Source organism: Rhineura floridana, chromosome 13 (assembly GCF_030035675.1).
Source record: "Rhineura floridana isolate rRhiFlo1 chromosome 13, rRhiFlo1.hap2, whole genome shotgun sequence".
In the NCBI taxonomy this organism is placed as follows: Eukaryota; Metazoa; Chordata; class Lepidosauria; order Squamata; family Rhineuridae; genus Rhineura; species Rhineura floridana.
This window is the reverse complement of record NC_084492.1, coordinates 5,850,797-5,865,120: the sequence shown is the minus strand read 5'-3', so window position 1 is coordinate 5,865,120 and position 14,324 is coordinate 5,850,797. Positions and strand designations below refer to the sequence as shown.

Genomic DNA, 14,324 nt, shown 5'->3' with positions numbered 1-14,324 from the left:
ACATCACTTTACAACAAACCTACAGACAGGAATACGTATTTGAGATATGATAGCTCACACCCCAGAATAATTAGACAAAATCTTCCCTACAGTCAATTTCTTCAAGTCAAACAAAATTGCAGTTCACGTGAAGACTTTGTATATCATTCTCGGTCCCTTAAACACCAGTTAATAGAGAGAGGTTATCCACAATACATTGTAGAGGACAGCTATAGGAAAGCTTTACGTCAAAGACCTCCGGATCTTCTACACCCTAAACAGCGATCAATTTCAGGACTTTTGCACTGTAACTTGACATTTAATAACATCACCAACAAGCTACAGAATAGTATTCAGAAATATTGGTATTTGGTACAACATATTCCTGGCTGCTTTGGAAAACCCATGGTCTCCTTTAAGAGAACTAAAAACAGCCAAGATGTACTAATCAGAAGTACTTTTAGAGACAACACTCACCAACCTAGGTTATGTATGAGCTTACCTGCACCCACTGGACATCATCCATGTGGCCATTGTGTCTATTGTAAACACACCTCCAAAAGGGTACATTTCACCAACCCCCACGATCAGCAGCAGTATTCCCAGAGCTTGGAAAAGTTACTTTTTTGAACTACAACTCCCATCAGGCCAATCCAGTGGCCATGCTGGCTGGGGCTGATGGGAGGAGTAGTTCAAAAAAGTAACTTTTCCAAGCTCTGATTCCTTAGCACATTTTTCCACGTGCAATACATCCAATGTTGTTTATATTATACAATGCAGCTGTCCCAAGTTATACATCGGCCAAACTAGCAGATCCTTGAAAGTACGAATTGGAGAACACTTGAGCAACATCAGATGTAAAAGGAGAGGCACACCTTTAGTAGATTATTTTGTAGATTGCAGACATACCTTTACGGATTTTGAATTCTGGGCTTTGGAAAACACACATGGACATAATCCAAGTGTACTTTTAAAGAAAGAAATAGCATGGATCCTGAAATTAAACACTCTTTCTCCATATGGGTTAAATGAAGATATGGACTTTCTTCCCCTTCTGTAATGGTATGTACTTTAGATATGATCCCTTAAGAAAGACTGCAGCGAATGGCCTAATTAGCACTCCAGCTGTGACTATTCAGGACTGACTATAACTAACCGGATGATTTCCAGCAGATCATTGTTCCGATGATCATGGTATTGATCACCAACACCCTCCTAAAAGCATTTTTCTCTAAAACCACCATATGTATCCAGACATTCAGTAATTGGTATGTGAGTAGAGAAGTCTGTTTTTTATATTCCCACCATGTTCTATATTAGAAACTGTATGTAAAGACCTAAAACAAATTGTACAATTATTTTATTCTATATTTGTTTCTTCTAGCCCCTGATGAAGGCTGTATATTGTTAGCCAAAACGCGTTGGGCTTTTTACAAGATCTTTTTAAAAATACACGCTCCTCATTAAACTTTTGGTATTTTCCTACCTACATTTTTCTTTTGTCATTCTGGGACACACACCCCTCCATTCTTGTTTAAAGACTCAATTTTAAGCAAGAAGTCCTTGGTGTCTTTGATATACGATGGGAGTATCAATTCCACAACAATACTATACTAGCTACTTTAGATGTCACATCTCTTTACACCAATATACCACATAATTTATTTATTTATTTATTTGTTTCATTTATAGACTGCCCATAGCGAGTGGCTCTCTGGGCGGTGTACAAAAAAGTTAAAATACAAAATATCAACAATAAAATCAGACAACAAACAATAAACACAAGCAGCAACTAAAGAAAAAAATAAAAAATAAAAAATTTAAATTATAACATAAACGCTTAAAATGCCTGGGAGCATAGCCAGGTCTTAACCTGGTGCAGAAAAGATAGAAGCGTAGGCGCCAGGCGTACTTCTTCGGGGAGGCTGTTCCACAGTTCGGGGGCCACTACAGAAAAGGCCCTAGATCGAGTAACTGTCCTCCGGACTTCTTGATGGGTTGGTACCCGGAGGAGGGCCTTAGATGCTGAGCGAAGTGACCGGGTAGGTTCATAGCGGGAGAGGCGTTCCACAAGATATTGCAGTCCCATGCCGTGTAAGGCCGTGATGGGATTCAGGCTTTAAATGAGTTCCTTAACACCAGAGATATGAACAATTCTCCAACAGAGGTTCTCACAACATTAGCTACGCTAGTCCTGACTTGTAACAACTTTACATTCAATGGAGAACACTACCTGCAATTACAAGGCACAGCTATGGGGACTCGCACGGCTCCATCATATGTAAATCTCTTTATGGGTAAACTTGAACAGGAGATCCTCAAAATGGCCATCAACAAACCATTATATGGTGGTGTTACGCCCAACTAGGGGCTAGGTTCGTGCTCCCCAAGTTCGAGTCAATTAACTTGGAGACGAGACGAGGATAGAAAATATGCCAGCAGGTTTATTGCACGTTTGCAAACGGAGAGCAGCAAGCATGGGCTAACTCTAACGTTCCTCTTTACATGTTACGTTTTTAAAGGTTCGTTGCATGATACATGTTCATTTGTTTTTCTTCCAGGCGAGGGCTTATCTGTTCCATTTCGGGCATGGAGATTGCCTAAGGTAAGTAACTAACACTGCATATTTATTCAAGGGCTGTGTCCTTGTTGCAACACTTATGATTGTATCAGCACCTATGATTGTATCACCATCTCTGATCGTATCAACCTTTAATATCAGATTGTATCAACCTTTAATATCAGATTGTATCAACCTTTAATATCACATTGTACCAGCATTTAGTATCACAATCCCCTCTCAGAAGCCTCAAAAAGACCTTTGGTCCTTTTTGAGGTCTTCTACACTCTTTCATATGGTTCGGCATTTTGTATAATACGTTGGTACAGGATCCTTTCATACCTGATTTGTTGTTTTATCAGTATTCGGGAGAATATCTTCATTACACACGAGATAATGCATGGCATGGTAATTAGAATAAGCAAAAAGATGCATCCTATGATAAATAAGTGTCTCAACCATGCCCAATTGGGTAGCCGATCAGTGAGCCAATCCCAGTTCAAACCTTTCCATTCCTGTACCTGTACATGTGCTACCTTCTCTGCCTCTTCCGCTAATTGATGAATGACATTACTGCTATCATCTATCTGCATACAGCAAGTCCCGGAGGTCGCATTTAGGGCCGCGCAGAGCCCCCCTATATGTAGGAAGACGATATCCAACCCCCTTCTGTTATTCATCTTCTCCCTCCTCAACTGTTGGACTTCCTTAGAAAGGGCTAGGATCGCCTGGCCAGTGGCATTTGTAGCTATTTCCACTACTGCCTGTAGGCGAATTATGCTATTGGTCATGGAGCGTGCGCCTCTAATTCCTATAGCACTCCAGGTGAGGGGCTCATAATAGTCAATTAAATCCTGAGGGGTCCAGTATTTTTGCCCCCATTTTTGGTTCCCGGCGTGTAGGGCGCTGCGGGATTTCCGGTCCTGGGGGGTGAGTATTGGGGCCCCTGTGTCAAATTTCTGAAAGGCCGGTATTATGTATCCCAAGTAACAGCTGCCTACCCATCCTGGGGGTAGTGCGGTATACGCCTGACTGCCGCATATGAAATAATGGTGCTGGAGGGCTCTCTTACCTCTCCATGGGAGGGTTTTTCCATTTTGTCCCTCTGTGGGTTTGGAGCTGTTGGGTTCTGATCGGGCTCCTGTTTGGATGTGGTACCACCCACCAAGGAAGGGGGCACTAAAGAATTTTGAATCGGTAGTGTTATAGCTGCATTGGATAAAGGAGGAGTTAGATGTTTTGTTTAGACATCCGTCACTTCGGTTATACCAACTGTTTTGGAGGACCCATGATTCTTTGGCATACCAGCTACTCCCATCTTCCCGCCGCCATTTAAGGGAGGTGGAGTTATCCAGGTTGGGCATTGAAATGCTGCTCATTGGGTTTCGACATAGAGTCCGGGTGCAATCACCTGTCTGATGAGGAGGTCCCCTAGCGCCCTTCCTCCCATGTGCGTCTGCGTGTGTGCCTTCATTACGATATGCCGCAAGAGGGGCCGGGGAACTGCGATCTGCCCCGTAGGCAGCTGGAACCAACCTGATGCCAGCAAAACTCCCCTTTGTCCTAGGAGCTGATTTATTTCGGCGGGCGAATACTGAGGCTCATACGCTGTTAAGGGCATGGTCACAATCGCTTGGAGCGGGGGCTCTTCTCTTTCGTTCCCTATGGCTGCTTCTTTGGCACATGAGTCTGCTGCCGTATTTCCCTTTCTATGTTCAGGAGATCTTTCCCTTCCATGGGCTAATATATGCATAATAGATACCTCCGCGGGGAGCCCCACCGCTTGCAGTAATTCTTTGATCAAGTCTAAATTCTCTATTGGCTTCCCGCTGCTTCCCGTGTATCCCCTTTCCTTCCATATGGTGGCGAAAGCACGCACCGCATTAAATGCATATCGGGAATCGGTATAGATATTCACCCGTTCTCCCTTTGTCATTTTCAGGGTTATTATGAGGGCGGTTATTTCCGCTTGTTGTGCTGAATAATGGTCCGGGAGCCGGCCCTTTCTCACGCACTGGCCATCTTCCACTATCGCGTATCCTGTACATCTTTTTCCATTCACTACTCTGCTGCTACCATCTATGTATATTTCCCTGGCTTGGGGAAGGGGATTATCCGTTAAATCTAATCTGGGTTTAGTTTGTATCTGTAGGGCAGCTTCGCAATCATGCACGAGGTTCCCTGGTTCTGGTAACAGGGTGGCGGGATTCAGGGTGTTACAAGTCCTTAATTTCACTCCCTGCCTTCCCAGGAGCTGCTGCTCGTATTGGGTGAGTCTACTTGGGTTAAGGATTTTGGATGCTTCTGACCCCAGTATTTTTACTAGGTCGTGTGGTCCTGTTATCTCCATGTCCCCCCCCATCATGATTTTGTCAGCCTTTTTGAGCAACACTGACGCTGCCGCCACCGTCTTCAAGCAGGCCGGCCAACCTTGTGCCACTGGATCTAATTTTGTGGAGTAGTAGCCTATTGGGACTTGTTTGAGGCCAAATTTCTGGGTCAACACTCCCGCTGCCATCCCTCTGTTTTCCGACACATATAAGCGGTACGGTTTCTTAGGATCCGGGAGGGCCAATGCGGGGGCTTGTTGTAGCGATGCCTTTAATTGGGAGAAGGTGCCCTGACATTCTCTCGTCCATTTCCACCCCTCCTCCATTTGGGCCTTCTCTAACATCTGGTGCAGGGGTCTTGCGACTTCTGCATAGCCGGGGATCCAAGCCCAGCAGAAGCCAACTAAACCTAAAAATTGTCTCAGAGTCCTTATGTTATGAGGGGCGGGCAACCCGCAGATGGCCTCCTTCCTCTCTGTCGACAAAACCCTTCCCTCTTGGGACACTAGGTATCCAAGATATGTCACTTGGGGCTGGCACCACTGGACCTTTTCCCTTGTGACCCGGTACCCCTTTTCTGCCAGGTAATTTAGTAGGTTCACTGAATCTTCCTCACATTGTGTCTTGGAGGTGGTTTAGGAACGTGGCCGGGTCTTCCTGTTTTCCCTGTCTCACTGGAAGTCTGGCAAGGTTTATTGGTTTGGGGATGGCCGTTCGGAGGCCATGGAGAATGAGCCTCCTGTAATCCCGTAAGGAGTGTGGCGCCCCTCCCCTTGCATCCCACTTTGGTTCCTCTGTCGGGAGGGCCTCGTCTACCAGAATTCCCCTTGTCCCTGCATACGCAAATTCCTGGGCTGCCTGTTTCCGTGCCTGGGATAGGACCAGTGTCTGTTCCTCCGTGCTTAGGAGGATATTCATCAGGGTCTGAATATCTCCCCAGGTGGGATTGTGGCTCGCGGATATTGTCTGCCACAGATTAACCATTTTTTCTGGGTCCTCTCTTAGGGTGGGCATCTGATTGCACCAATTAAAGAGATCGGACGTGGTGAATGGCACATATACATAGGAGGGACCTTGGTCCATGGGTCCTGGCACCTCCCTCATGGGGGCCTGGAACTGGGATTCCGGGGTCTTTTGAGGCCTTCTTTCTCTTAATGTCATCCCCTCGCCCTGCTTCTCTGCTGCCCAGGAATCCTTGATTTCCTGTGACATTTTGAGCCTATGTTGTTTTGCTTGGGCTTGTTCGGGGGGTCTATCGGCTCATCTTCGATCAGGGATCGACATGCCCCTAGAGGGGGGTAGTACGGTGTGGTCGGGTCTGGTCTAGATGGGGAGGGGGGAGACATTTCCTTTTCTCTTTCTGCCCTTCCCCTATAAGGCGGGGGACAATCGGATTCGTCCTCACTCTGCAGGACCGGCGTTTTTTGTTTCTGGGGGGTTGTTCCGCATTGTGACAAGGCCATGGCAAGCGCACATTCTGGGGGGTTCTTGTCCAACTCCCTCCACATCAGGGCATATTGGATACAGTCCCATTGGTGTTGATCCCGCAATACTCTAAGTACTGTCTCAATTCTGGCTAATTCAAACGTTCCCTGAGGGGGCCATCCCACATCCAGGGAAGGCCACAGCTTTTGACAATAAAAAATCAGTTTCCCTTGTTCGAGGGGGTAAGTGGTTTGTTCCTGGATGGTCGGAAAGATACTGAGCGCACACTGGAGGTATCAACCTTTAATATCACATTGTACCAGCATTTAGTATCACAGTGGCGATACATTGATGACATCTTTATGGTCTGGACGAATAGTAAAGAGAGTTTGGAACAATTTAAAAATTACATCAACTCTATCCATCCCTCTATTAAGTTTACATTTAATAGTACAAATGACAATCTGCACATCCCTTTTCTGGATGTCCTTCTTACCACTGAAAACAACAAAATAGCCACTGATCTCTACAGCAAACCCACTGATGCCCACACCTATTTAAATTGGAAATCCTGTCATCCTAGGCATATAAAAAAGAACATTGTGTATAGCTTAGCTCTGAGAATCAAACTTATTTGCAACACTAACGATAAATACCAGAGAAGGATCAGTGAACTTAAAGAGCACCTTCTTTGAAGAGGATATTCTCCACATGTTATGAATTGCAACATCCACCGAGCCTCCATTCTGTCCAGAGAAAACCTCCTCCATCATAATGAGGTGTCAAAGAGCAGAAAGCAACGGATTCCATTTGTGGTAGATTTCCATCCAGCATCTCCTAACTATCACCGAGCAATCAAGGAGAGCTACCCATTGCTGGCAAACTCTGAACATCTTACTAGAGCCATCAGCAGGCCTCCTGTTATAGCATTTCGCCAACCTCCTAATTTGCGCAGACTGTTGGTGAGAGCTGTGCTTAAGCCACCTATCACCAATCTAGGGTCTCATCCTTGTCACTCCAAACGCTGTATCACCTGTGTGTACCTCAGGGAGACAGCCACTTTTACAAGCGCTAGGACAGGCAGGACATATTACATCAAACAGAACATCACCTGCAGGTTCTGCAATATAGTTTACATCATCGAGAGCAAAAGACCAGGATGTCATATCCAATACGCAGGAAAGACCACAACTGACCTACACACGCGCTTCAGGAACCACAAGTTGGCAATTTTGACAAAAAAAGTGGAGCAACCAGTTGCAAAGCATTTTAACATTGAGGGTCACAGCCTGTTGGACTTTTCCATCACAGCGATAGAGATGCCAGCAGATCCAGCAGCATTGACCAAAAGGGAGAACTTTTGGATTTACTCTCTGGACACATTGACACCACATGGCCTGAACCTGGAGGACAGTACCAGCATCACTTAGCTTCTGCTAATGCAGCCCCTCTGAGCATTCTATCCTCAAAGCTCTATAACTGCCACCTTAGTAACAGCATTTGTATGTTGGGAGCTGATGAAGGTGGAAGCTGAAACATTTTGTTAATATAATAAAAACCTCTGTTTGGTTAATCACAATTACGTTCATATATATATATTAGGTGATTAATGGAATCCTTATAGGGATCCAGAGCAAGTTTGAGTAAAGTTCTGTTTGTTGCTTTCAAAACTGTATTATCTATCTATCTATCTATCTATCTATCTATCTATCTATCTATCTATCTATCTATCTATCTATCTATCTATCTATCTATCTATCTATCTATCTATCTATCTATCTATCTATCTATCTATCTATCTATCTATCTATCTATCTATCTATCTATCTATCTATCTATCTATCTATCTATCTATCTATCTATCTATCTATCTATCTATCTATCTATCTATCTATCTATCTATCTGTATAATAAGTATCTGCCTGCTTTCGGGATGGAGGAGAAAATCATTCAGTTTGCATTTTAATATGGCCTTATCTGATTTGCACTTCCTGGCCCAATATGTGAACTGAAACACAGGTATTCTTCAAAATTCCTGCTTCTCTGAATTTTACAGTTCAGTTCGCCTCTAAAAAAAGTGTATCAAAAAGCATGTATTAGAGAAAAGTGTTTATAAAAACATGTATGTTATTGAAAATAATGTGCAAAATGCATTGTATTTTAAATGCAGACAGAAATGCATGCAAATGTTCATGCAGACTTTTAAAAAATGAAAGTTCACAAACGAATATGGAAATGGGGCAAACTGAACTTAAAATTGGAAACATAAAAAATGGAGAGAATCCAGATCTGATTTGTTCATCCCTAGTATGTTTAACCTTTCCCCCTTTAATCTGCAACTATCCCCTCTCTGGGTTGCATGGGGAAGAAGCTGACCAAGGAGCGTGCAGAGGAACCGGGTCAGGCAAAGGAGGAACCCGTCCTCACACCAGACATTTCATACCTGCAAATACTCATGTTGCACTAGTCCAGGGACTGCAAATGCACCACCCATGGATGCTGCTGTGCCCCCTGTACCTCCTAAGGTGCCCACAAATGGTCTTGGTAAATATCCCCTCAAAAATTCACAGTGCAGAAGAGACTGTTTGCTCTTCCTGCTTCATTCCTGTTTCACTGCCTTGACTCCTCCTACACTGAACATGCCACCTTAAATGTGTCTATATTTCATCGGATGCCAGCAACTGGGCCCTCACCATTCTGAACCGAGGAGAGGTGGAAAGAGCTTCTGTCTGTGAGCAAGCGCAGTGGCAGCTGATGTAGGTGCCTTTTACCCACTGATGGAGGGCTGATGGGCAGTGGGCATTCCTGCGCTTTTGAAGTTCTGTGTCATTTTCTGCTCTTTTAGATGTGGCAGTCATTATGCCACATCCCCACAGCTGCCTTTGGGTGTTATGCCACAGCCCCATAGCAGCAATTCTTTGGCTATCATCTGAGGAATTTCTCAAAATTCCAAATGTCTTCATAGGAGAGACTGGTGGCACCCACAGGCAGCATGTTGGCTTAGTCTATGGCTCTAGAAGGCAAAATATTAAACTGGTTATAGTTCAATGCAACCCCCTCTAGGATGCACACCTTAGCATGATGAGGGGCTTTGAGAGTGTTGAAGAAGCTGAGAGCAATGCCATCAGGAGTCTAGACCAAGAGGCTAGACTCCTAGCAGGGGTACCCAAGGTGGAATGGTCAAAGCTGAGACACCAGACTAAGATGCATCCAAACTCAGAGGAAGGCAAGGGTAAACCACTCCTGAATACCTCTTACCACGAAAACCCTATGAACAGAGAATCCAAAATGCAACACAAGATAGTGCTGGAAGATGAGACCTCCAGGTCAGAAGGCACTCACCGAGCTACTGGGGAAGAACAAAGGACAAGTACGAGTAGCGCTGTGACTAATGATGCAGGTGGGTCAAAGCCCAAAGGAAGCCCAGAGGCTGATGTGCACAGATGCGAAAGGAGAGTCTGGAGTTGTACGACGCACACAATAGGAACATGGAATGTGAGAAGCATGAACCAGGGGAAGTTAGAAATTGTCAAGCAAGAAATGGAATGCATCAACATTAAGTGAGTGAATTAAAATGGATGGGAATGGGACATTTTCAATCAGGCAACTACAAAATATTTTATGCAGGAAATGAGGAATTAGGAAGAAAAGGGGCTGCTTTAATAGTGAGAAGTGATGTAGCAAAAGCAATTAGGAGCTACAACGCAAGGTCTGAGTAAGTGATATCAATGAGATTAAACGCGAAACCAATTAACATAACCATCATCCAAGTCTATGCTCCAACAGCAAACGCAGAAGAAGAGGAATTGGAAAGATTTTACACAGAAGTACAGGAAGAAACTGATCACACACCAAAACAAGATGTGCTGATAATCATGGGGGACTGGAATGCAAAAGTAGGGGACAGAGAAGAACTAAGAATTGTGGGGAAATGGAGCTTGGGAGATAGAAATGAAGCAGGAGAAAGCCTTATTGAATTCTGTGAAGTCAATAATCTGTTTCTTGCAAACAAACTTTTGAGCAACCAAAAAGACGACTGTACATGTGGACATCACCAAATGGTCAATACAGGAATCAAATTGATTATATAATTGGTAGTAGAAGACGGAGAAGTTCCATACTTTCTGTGAAAACAAGACCAGGAGCAGACTATGAACTGGTTGTATCGAAAATCAGAGTAAAGCTAAAGAAGAACAACAAAGCAATCATAACGCCAAAATACAATTTAAATAACATCCCAGAAGAATATAAAGTCCAAATAATGAACTGATTTGAGGCTTTAAATTTAGTTGACAGAGAACCAGAAGAACTATGGAGTGAAGTCAGAGACGTTATCAGGGAAGAATGCAAAAAAAATACCTCTAGTTAAAAAGAAAGACCTCAATGGATGACTGAAGAAACTCTTAAAATAGTTAAAGAGAGAAGGAAAGAAAAACAAAAGAAGATAGAAATACGGTTCGAACCCTAAATGCAACTATACAGCGACTAATACATAAGGACAAATAATACATAATACATAAGGACAAAGAAAACTATTACGGTAATTATTGTATAGAAATAGAAGAGGACAACAAAAAGGGTAGAACAAGAGCCCTGTTCCAAAACATTAGAGAAATTAAGGGAAAATTTAAACCAAGAGTAGGGATGTTGAATAATCAACAGGGGAGCACACTGACTGACAGATAAAATAAAAGGAAGATGGAAGCAATACACTGAAGAATGATACAAATGAGATGCAAGGATGACAGATTCATTCATGGCGGAACCATATAATGAAGAACCAGAAATTTTAGAATGTGAGGTAAAAGCTGCTCTTAAAATACTTGGAAGAAACAAATCACCAGGAACAGATGACATACCAATAGAGTTGCTACAAGCTACTGAGACTGAATTTGTCCAAATTTTGACAAAAATTTGTCAACAAATACAGAAAAGAAAACAATGGCCCACAGACAGGAAGTGTTCAATATATATCCCAATTCCAAAGAAAAGGGATCCCAGGGAATGCAGTAATTATCGAACTATTGCCTTAATATCGCATGCAAGTAATGTAATGCTCAAGATTCTACAACAAAGGCTCTTACCATATATGGAGCAAGAAATGCCAGATGTCCAAGCTGGATTCAAAAAGGGAAGAGGCACCAGAGATCATATTGCAAACATACATTGGATAATGGAACGGAGCAAGGAATTTCTGAAGAAAATTACCCTGTGATTTATAGATTACAGCAAAGCCTTTGACTGTGTAGATCATGAAAGACTATGGAATGCATTAAAAGAAATGGGGGTGCCACAGGATCTGATTGTCCTGATGCACAAGCTATACTCTGCACAAGAGGCTACTGTAAGGACAGAATATGGAGAAACTGTTTGGTTCTGCATCGAAAAGGGTGTGAGACAGGGGTGTATTTTATCACCCTATTTGTTTAGTCTATATCATACGGAAAGCAGAATTGGATCAAGATGAAGGAGGTGTGAAAATTGGAGGGAGAAATATCAATAATTTAAGATATCATATGCAAATGATATCATATTACCAGCAGAAACCAGTAATGATCCAAAACAAATGCTAATGAAAGTTAAAGAGGAAAGCACAAAAGCAGGACTACAGCTGAACGTCAAGAAGACTAAAGTAATGACACCCTAGTCAGAGGCAGCATGCTTCTGAAAACCAGTTGCCAGAAGCCTCAGGAGGGGAGAGTGTTCTTGCACTCGGGTCCTGCTTGCGGGCTTCCCCCAGGCACCTGGTTGGCCACTGTGAGAACAGGATGCTAGACTAGATGGGCCACTGGCCTGATCCAGCAGGCTCTTCTTATGTTCTTATTTATGTAACCTTAAAGTTGACAAATGAGGACATTGAACTTGTCAAGGATTATCAATACCTCAGCACAGTCCTTAACCAACATGGAGACAATAGTCAAGAAATCAGAAGAAGGCTAGGACTGGGGAGGGCAGCTGTGAGAGAACTAGAAAAGGTCCTCAAATGCAAAGATGTATCACTGAACACTAAAGTCAGGATCATTCAGACCATGGTATTCCTGATCTCTGTATGGATGTGAAAGTTGGACAGTGAAGAAAGTGGATAAGAGAAAAATCAACTCATTTGAACTGTGGTGTTGGACTGCAAAAAAGGCAAATAATTGGGTGTTAGAACAAATTAAATCAGAACTATCACTAGAAGCTGAAATGATGAAACGGAGGTTATCATACTTTGGACACCATGAGAAGACATGATTCACTAGAAAAGACAATAATGCTGAGAAAACAGAAGGGAGTAGAAAAAGAGGAAGGCCAAACGAGATGGATGGATTCCATACAGGAAGTCACAGACCTGAACTTCCAAGATGTGAACAAGACGGTTTATGACAGATGCTGTTGGAGGTCACTGATTCATAGGGTCGCCATAAGTCGTGATCGACTTGAAGGCACATAACAACAACAGTTCAATGCCAAGGAATGCCAAAATGAATATACACACAGTATACCGCTTACCTTTGCCACATCCCCTAAAAAAAAAGAAAGAAAAGAAAAGAAAAGAAGAAGGCATGGTGTGTTATGGCAGAATTCTCTACCCATGTCTGGCTTCAATTGTTGGCAAATCTCTCATTTTCACATTATTCCATTCTTAACTTCAGTTCTTCACATTTTCAGATCAGCTTGTGACTTTTAAAATAGAGTCCTAAGGAAAATTCATGAGTGTTTTGGTACAAATTTAGTGTATACAATTTTGTCTAATGTACACATTTTTGCAAAGCATCTTTCCCCTAATGTTTATATTTTCCCTAATACAATGCATTTTTGTATGTTATTTTCACTAATATATGCATTTTTTATATACATGTTACCCTAGTATAAGTATTTTTGTCTGCATTTCTTGGCTGGAGACCTGCACTGCAAAATTTGAGAAGTGCAAAATTTGAAAGATGGCTGTGTCTCAGTTAACGTACTGTTTTGGAAAGTGCGAATTAGGTAGATCCCCCCTTAAATATGAACGGAATCTACTTTCTCTCCCCCTTCCCCTAGTTGTCCACACATTGGCCTCACTTATATATTCTCATATATTCACTTACATATTCTTGGCCTCACTTATATCCATCTGTTGGGCTGAGACATGAAAGATGATTGTCTGTCTGTTCAGTTGTAACAAGGGATGAATGGTACTTTCAGTTTTGGTTTCTCATTATTCTAATCTTCAGCTCAGCCCATTTCTGCATCAGTTTGCTCCCCCCCCTGAAACAAAGAAATGAACATAACAATCATTTTGAAGCACAGAAAGACAATAATAAGCAGTTGGAGAGATTAGACTAAACAAGGGTATCATGCCAAAATGAAAATTGAGAGGGATGAGAATGCACTGAATTATCACTAATGTTGACATAGATAATAAACTGAAACCAAGCGTCTTGAAATATATCTCTTTGGATTTCACCCTTCTTACATTGTTCAGTCAGTTTTTCATCAAGCGCTAGTTGCCAGACTTGGAAGTACCACCTGCGGGCAGAGAGAGAGCTCAGATCCTTCAAATTCAGTGCTATTTCCCTGCATGCTGCAACCAATAATTTGAGTATAAGATCCTTTCATGTCAGCCTGTAATTACTTCCAGCTCGGAAGATGGAATGAAGCACTAAATCTGAATTCAGCACCGCTGTCTGTTGCACAATTTGACTGATCTGAGTAAAGATTTTCCTCCAAAAGTCTTGCATGCAAGACTATCAAAAGTGATAGAATGTCTCCCTCTCTGTGTCCCCTCTGCAATAGAGCAGTGACATATTTCTGCTGATGTAGCTTATCCTGACAGAGGCTCACTGCCACTTATACATTTTTGTGGAAGTGGATAAGTGAGCTCCAGACCACATACCTGTCCATTCTGCCTCTGTAAACTGGGCATCCAAGTCTGGTTCCCTAGAAGATTTCAGCTCACCTTTCTTCAGGGTAATTATAGTCTAGCAACATTTTGTATATGGTAGAAACAAGACCCTTTACACTATTAACATCACCATCACACAGACCTTTGAGAAGGGTTAGTGAGC

General features: G+C 42.7%; 1 long non-coding RNA gene across 2 annotated transcripts in view; it reads left to right on the top strand.

The window, feature by feature from the left end:
* The first annotated feature begins 1,160 nt into the window (after positions 1–1,160).
* LOC133369216 (uncharacterized) overlaps positions 1,161–14,324 on the top strand; it is a 57,453-nt gene continuing 44,289 nt past the window's right edge. For both annotated transcript variants that reach the window (XR_009758840.1, XR_009758839.1), the window contains exons 1-2: positions 1,161–1,247; positions 2,541–2,584. This is a non-coding gene — a long non-coding RNA (uncharacterized LOC133369216). The remainder of the gene's footprint in view (positions 1,248–2,540; positions 2,585–14,324) is intronic.